Genomic DNA, 7,490 nt, shown 5'->3' with positions numbered 1-7,490 from the left:
CAAACTATGGTCAAAGTACTTATTCATGAAATATTAGTGTTACTACATAATTATTCAAGAATATTAGTGTTACTAAATAATTATTTCAATTTTTTGAAGGTCAAATCTGGTCAAACTGTGGTCAAACTACTTATTGAAGAAATATTAGTGTTACTAAACAATTATTGTTTTTTAGAATAATAGTTTCAAACTCAAACAGTGAAACTTGTGACTTCATGCTCAAGCTAAACTCCTGAGGGTTAATAGGATTGACATCTTACTGTTGTCAGGAAAACAACAAGTGCAGACTTGTAAACGAGGGGGAATAGAACCCGAAAGTTAAGCGTGCTCAGGCTAGAGTAGTCAGAGGATGGGTGACCGGTCGGGAAGTTAGATGATTTCGAATGATGATGGGTGATTAGAGATTAGAGGTTAAATTGAGCAGTGATGAGGGGTGATTAGAGATTAAATTGGAAAATAATTAAAAAATTTGAAAATCGAAAAAATTTCAATTTAAAAAAATCAAATTTTTTTCGTAAAAATACCTTTAGTACCGGTTGGTGTTACCAACCGGGACTAAAGGTGGAGCTCCAAACAGCGGCCACGTGACAGCCTTTAGTCCCGGTTCTTACCGGTTCGTAAGAACCGGGACTAAAGGGGGGAGGATTTAGTAACGACCCTTTAGTCCCGGTTCCAGAACCGGGACTAAAGGCCCTTATGAACTGGGACTAAATACCATTTTTCTACTAGTGCCAACAGGGTTTTCATCTGTTGTTATACTAGATGACCTGTTGCGCCAATGGCGCAAAGGCCAAGAGCAAGCCAACTATAGAAAGAGTGTGCATCGAAATATGAAGACACAGAATGAAACATATGGAAATAAGTATGGATTGATGATAGATAGATGGTTGCTGATGATACATGTTTCCTAAGAAGCTTACGAACGATCATTTACATGTTATGAGCAAGGCATGTAGATAGGCAAAGATACGTTAGACAGATGTATCGCTGGATGTTTAGAACGACCTCTTTGAGGCAACTCTTCATAACTGCTATTCTTCGTGGCCTGCATTGCTCAAAGCAGAAATTCCTTCGATATCATCGTCCAGGCCCCAATAATAGTGGTTTATTTGCTGGAGATCATATTCAGACTGTGTTGTTGTATCGCTAAGACGGTCAGCAGCATATGTTACCTGTGATAAAACATGATTGAGATTGTTGTCTTTGGATATTGAGCCAGCTAGTTTGTATCTGTTATGCGATAAAGTTCCTTTGCTGCAATTTGATCTCCACTGCTGCTAAAATAGTTGATTCTTCCGTCCTTATCTTTTTTGCTGATGCTCTAGAGTCTAACATTTTTCTTGAGCTAGATGTGCCTTGTCGTAGTTTATGTCTTGTAGAACTGTGTTGTAAGAACCTTGTATGCACCTGAGAGCCTCAGTTGCTAGTTGATCTTCAGCTTCTTCGAGTTTATCATACACATGGATGGATATTGATTTTTGTGAAAGTCTATTGTCCAGTTGCTGCTTACATCCATAGAAGTGAACTATTGCATCAAGACCGACCGTCCGCCCCTTTTTGTGTTGAGTAAACTGCATTTGGGATCAAGACCGACCGTCCGCCCCTTTTTGTGTTGAGTAAACTGCATTTGGGAGGCCAAGCTGGTGCATCATAGCGTCTAGAAGCACTTTTACTGGAATCTTCACTTTTTCCATTGTAGCTGTTAAATGATATGAGGAAGAATATACTGTCAACAATTGTAGTCTATGATTTTGTATCTGCTTGTGTGTGTATGAATCTCTAGAAAGAGATACAATTATCAGAGTAACCAAATTATATGTGTTGTGTACCTTAAATTTGCAGGACCTTAAATTTGCAAAGAGAACAGCAGGACTTTAAATTTGCTCTGCTTGTAGTTTTGATCAAGCAATAAGAAAACCTGGGATTAAGAGGTGCAGGTGTTTGGTCGGTGTTGCTAGTAGAAAACACACACAAAAAAATTCTGGTGCTACAGTATTCATCAAATCTGATTCTGAAGCAAACCTAACAAATAAACCTTTTTTCCCTTCATTTTGATTGAATAATGTTGTTCTCTTATGATTTCATTTGTGCATCTGGTTTGTGAAGCAAGTTGAAATTGGTGGGCTGAACTAAAAAACATATTTGTGTAGCTGGATCCAAACAGTAGAATGTTGTTTGTTCTGTTCATGCCTTCGATAAGACCGCCGTTATAGAATGGGAATCATGCCCAGAGTTTACTTTGAAGGGATTAGAGCAAGAATCTGGGAAGAGCTAACTTGGGGGCGCGATTTGTTGAGGCAGCGGCCAAATCTTTGAGCTGGTGGGGTTGGGGGGGGGGGGGGGGGGGCAAATCTCGCGGATTTAGTCGGTTGTTCGTTGCAGAGGAGCTATGGTTGATGAGCGAGTGAAGGCCGACTGTTGTTGGGGAGGGTGGATGGATAGGGTTAAGGCGTCAGCATCTGCCTGTGTGGATAAATAAGGCGGCCCAGTAAACCGAGGCCCTCACCTTATTGATTTTAAGCCCATTTGCTAGGACACATGTGCACTGAAACATGTTGTTGGCACCTGTGGTGTAAAGAATTTGAAAATATAATTTGAATTTGTAATGTTCAGTAAATAAATGCATACAGAGCCTTTTCAGGTGGTATATATCTGGACTTATTCAAGCTAATATTCTTGATAGGGCAAATAACAATATTTGTTTTTACACCAAGATGTAGACATGAACAAATGTATCAGCTGACATGTATGGAGCATTAATGAGCGAAGGCACTACAGGCATTGTTGAAACAGTAAGCACTTTTTAAAGAGGCCCTAACAACATGTCTCTGTTTCATGTTAAAGAGAACATAGTGTAAAGTATGGCAATGGAAAATAAGCAGAAGAAAGGGGTTGCAAGAATAGACATACCACTCAGGAACACTCGTTCCCTTGCTTTGTCGCATTCTTTAGAGACAAACAGGATTGCACCCTTCCTTGTGCATCCCTTGTAGAATGTGGGATATAGCTCGATGCACTTCTTGGTATCCTTCAGTACTTCAGGCATGGCATCCGTCTTGGTGTAACAGGAAGCCGTGTTGCCGTATACCTGAAACGTTGCCAATAGCTTAGCACTACAAAACACTCCACATCACAACACCTACACTGCAGAAGCACCTATAGCCAATGGTCATCTAAAGGCTAGCTAATTCAAATGGCATACATGCAGTGTGAGATGTTATCCACATTATAACAGCGAAACAGCTTCACATAATTTTTTAGCTCAAGCAATTGAATATCATAAAACATCAGAAATTACCTTTGGATCCTTTGGGTTTCTTCTGAGCGCCTCAGTGTAATGCTTCTGGTTCTGCTAACTCCAGACTTTTTTATGTGGTACTGCTAGTTCTCGAGTGTCCCAATAACTTGAAAAAATCAACGCTAATCTCTGGCTGATACCACACACAAGTTGTTGTTGCTGGTACAGGAGCTCAGGGGCAAGGAGAGCAGGCAAGAAAATTTTGAAGGGCAATCTTCTAAAAAAATAAGTGGCAAAAATAAGATATCATGGAAGGACATGTATAATATGGATATCATACACTATGCCCAGCAGAAGGTACTTTTTATATATGAATACCTAAAGGTTGCCGATTAGCATGTTAGGAACTTGAACAAATGGTGAGTCTTCAATGATATATAATGCTTGCCACCATAAAACATGCATGCCTGTAACCGCCTCATGATAAATCAACCTCCATCCCTAAAATAAAGACACGAAAACCAGAGTCCCAAAGTAAATTAGAGTCATTGTCTAGTATGAGAATTAGTTTTTAGCTCAGATCAGTAATTTCTACAGAACAACACTCTGCTTAAAAACAAAGACCACCACCAATTGGCAATGCGCACAATAATCTCAGGGGGACTACTACCAATCTGAAAATGATAATTTCATCTGGTCTCAGGCATCTGGTGTGCTTGCGGAAGTCGTCCATGAATCGCTAAGTTGTTTATGGTGGATTTGTAACAACCTATACAACGTTCCTTTAGATCACAGTGCACCAAATATCTGCCAACACACTTTCTAGCCCACTTATTCCAATTGAAATCTGCTTCTGCTTGCACTTCTCCCCCAAGTGAATACTAATAGTTCTAAGAGGACAGAAAACACCCATATAGTTGTCTCTAATTACATCCTCTGAAAGATGCAAGCAGCTAGCGTACCTTAGTCCATAGTTGTCCTGGAACTGGGTCACAAGTTCTTGAGTAAACAGGATCAGTGAGAAAATTAATTTGAGTCATTGGTCAACATGTGATCCTGCTAAATACGAACCGGAACAGTTGAGGATCCCAGTGAAACATGATCATATATATACATCCCTGCAAAATCTGTACAGATTGTAGTTAGCGGCTGGTCGCACTATGTACTGTGTGAACAAATAAAGTATCAACCTGTTCCAATGTTGCATGAAACGTGTTTTAGGTTTGTAGTTTTAAGAAAAAGGCTAAGCAAACATAGTTGCATCCCGTCAAAGAAAATCTGTGTGGCCCACACCATATACATTAAAACACACACTTGTAAGTTGTAACCCAAAACTGCTGAGAGAGACGATCATACAAGAAGACTTACTGATCTTCCTCTCCTCTTATAGAATCTGTAAACTCAGTGGAGAGCAAAACGTTTATAAATAGCATCATCTAGCTTCTCACCCTCTTGGAGGCATGCCTTTTATATAAGTAACATTCAAAAATAAATGAAATTATAAAAAGCGAGGCCTTATTCTATTTTTGTATTTTTAGTTTCTGAAGCTAACTACAAAAGATGCAAATGGCAGAAGAAGCAAACAAAAAGAGCACTTAGCTTTTATTCTTATACTTCTTCCTTGTTGGTTAGTCATTTCATTGGTAAATGCTACGATTCTCAATGTTTAATACCTCTATATGGAGTTGTCAAGTTGTACAAACGGCATCCACACATATAAGCATATACTGCATTCTTTAAACGCATTGGACGTGTGGTCATCTACATATGAGTTCATCTTGCACCCATGGTATCCCACCTAGTTCTGTTATGGCCGGCGTTAGCCGGAGGTAATGACGACGGAGGGGCAAGGTCTTAGCCTGGCCTGCTCCACGCTTGACAGAGGGAGATAGGAAATAGATTGATATATTGCTTGATTCCTCCAATACATGGTCGTCCTATATATATATCCCCTTATTCAAGCTACTAGCTAGAGTCCCTAACAAACTCAATATCTCATATTCTAGACCAAACCGACTCTCCTAACAAACTTAGGTTTCCTAACAAACTTTGCTGTAATCTATCTGGACTCTGTTGTTGCCGAGTCCTTCTTTCTCTTTTCATAGTGACGGCCCCACATAACAAGTTCAGAAACTCACTGCAGAGAAAGATGTTCAGCTTTTTAAGACTGCACATGGCATCATTCAAAGTAACGTATATGTACTTCTCCATGAGAAGAAAAAAGAGAGAGATCAATTAGCTTTAATCATGGAGCAACCAAACTGAAAAGTATCGTCTGAACACCTTCATATTAATGATTCGTTCTTCAAGAGACTGGAAATACACAACATCTCCAGCTCCATCACCTTGTAGAGCTTTGTATTCCTCCTCCGAGGACTTCGTATCCATCTCCTGTAATGCAGCCTGCAGGCTCCAGAATGAAACAGCACACATTGAGAATGACTTGATAACGGAATGATACTTTCAGTTAAGAAACACACTGAACTTACAGGGAAGCTAGCAGTCATGTTGCTCTCCTACTCAAGGGTCTGCTTACACTGCAAAGTTAAATTTTTTTTTTAGTTTGTCTAAAACAGCAGTTGTGACTGCTTGGCATATATAGGGCCATAAGAGTCCAGAATTAGGATAGTTCACTGATTTATAAGAGGAGCCGTGTTCCTTTTGCTTTGATATCCAGTTGCTTCTTTCCAACATCAGAGTCCTGTTTATTACTTAGTGATCGACACATGACAGGTTGGATGTTCCTTTGCTACATGAGGAGAATGGGAAGCGTGGAATACCTTGTGTATGCTCCCTCCTAAGTTGAGAATTTCATACCTCTTCCCTGCAATAACACAACAGATTAATATTCAGGTGAATCTATTAATTACAGTTTCACAATTTGACAAAAATTCCTATTTATGTTATCCAATGTTGCATTTGGAGAAGTTAAAAGTCAAGATGATATCTAGAATGGTGCAGACCTGATAGTAAGCTAATAGTTTAATCTCAAAATTACAAGCAAAGTAACATTATCCAAACGGAAAGTGGGTAATATAAATAGAGCCTGGTAAGTGCACCCATGTAGCCGGCTCAATCTCCACTGATGGCTGCCTTCCCTGATAGCCGAGGGGTCTGCAGCGAGGTCCGAGGTCGTGGCAGTCACGATTGGCAAGGAGAGAGGAGGCGGCCGATGAAGTCGCCACCGGCAACGACGGCGATGCCCCTCTCAAGCGCACGGGCAGGAGGCTGCGGCGGGGAACCAAAGGCGAAGTGGAGGCGGTGTGATGGCACGACGACGCAGAGGATGTGGCAAAGCGAGGGCGCAGGCGTGATGTGGCCGTGCTACTCGGGTGCCGAGACAAGGGGAGAAGCAGACGGTGGACGCGGAGGAGACAAGGCGGCCGAGAGGGAGGGGGGAAGCGGAGGCGGCGGCGGCGGCGGCACAGAGAAGAGGGGAGAGAGGAGATATTTTCACAGAAGAGAGGAGGGACGCCCAATCCCGCTCGCTCTAGTCCACCCAATCCAGCGCTCGCTGCGATCCACCTTTCTTACCGAGGCACACCCGAGGCACACCCTGCAGAATTGGGCCCGCCAGGAAAGAGCCCCACCCGTCATCGGCTCTAGCGCAAAATAGTAGCGTCCAGAGAAACAACCGGCCGGATCTTTGACAGCGTCGTAAAAAACTGCCAGCGAGGTAGATCGCTCGATCCAGACTCGTCCGCGAGCGCAAGTGCGCTAGAACTGCGGGTAACACAGCAGCGTTTATATGTTCCATTCTCTTGACCTGATGTTTGGGGATTTCTGCCTGCCATTCTCTTGCAACACAACATTGTTAGCTCCTACTATTATCTGCCTCTCCCGCAACCTTGCTGCATCGCCGAGCCAGCATCTACGACGTTGCTTCTCATTTGTATTCGAGAAAAGAAACGTTGCTTCTTATTTCTTCAAATGTGTAAGCTCACCACTATTCTCGTATGTTTTCCTATATAAATCTGGCTGTATGCTTCTGTTTATTATCTTCGTTGTTGCAACCGGCTAATTTATTCTGTGATTTCTCAATCCAATAGGTGTTCATCCATTGCTATATATTCACTCGTTGTTGCATGAAGTTATCTGTCCGCTGCTGAAATTTTTGATACAGAAACTCAATTGTCATATGCATCTAGCCTGCTCTATGCACTTTAATCGTCGATCAGTGAGCTATGTCCACATTGGTTAGTGGTTAGTTTATTAGCAAGTCCAGCTCAACTATACTTAAGAAATAGAGCAA

The 7,490-nt window shown here is 41.6% G+C and overlaps 1 long non-coding RNA gene across 19 annotated transcripts; it reads right to left on the bottom strand.

Moving 5' to 3' along the window:
- Positions 1-851: 851 nt before the first annotated feature.
- Positions 852-6,733, bottom strand: LOC123164652 (uncharacterized). 19 transcript variants are annotated; one of them, XR_006482562.1, is made up of 10 exons: positions 6,298-6,732; positions 6,019-6,062; positions 5,873-5,939; positions 5,728-5,775; positions 5,522-5,648; positions 4,201-4,365; positions 3,617-3,739; positions 3,299-3,515; positions 2,911-3,088; positions 852-1,699 (listed from the first exon to the last, which is right to left on the bottom strand). It is a non-coding gene; the product is annotated as an uncharacterized lncRNA (long non-coding RNA). The 19 variants fall into 19 exon arrangements; XR_006482560.1 differs by having other exon boundaries at positions 5,522-5,641; positions 6,298-6,731; XR_006482545.1 differs by having other exon boundaries at positions 5,522-5,641; positions 5,728-5,939.
- Positions 6,734-7,490: the final 757 nt, after the last annotated feature.

This window comes from Triticum aestivum, chromosome 7D (assembly GCF_018294505.1).
Source record: "Triticum aestivum cultivar Chinese Spring chromosome 7D, IWGSC CS RefSeq v2.1, whole genome shotgun sequence".
NCBI lineage: Eukaryota > Viridiplantae > Streptophyta > Magnoliopsida > Poales > Poaceae > Triticum > Triticum aestivum.
This window is presented reverse-complemented; position numbering and strand designations above follow the sequence as displayed.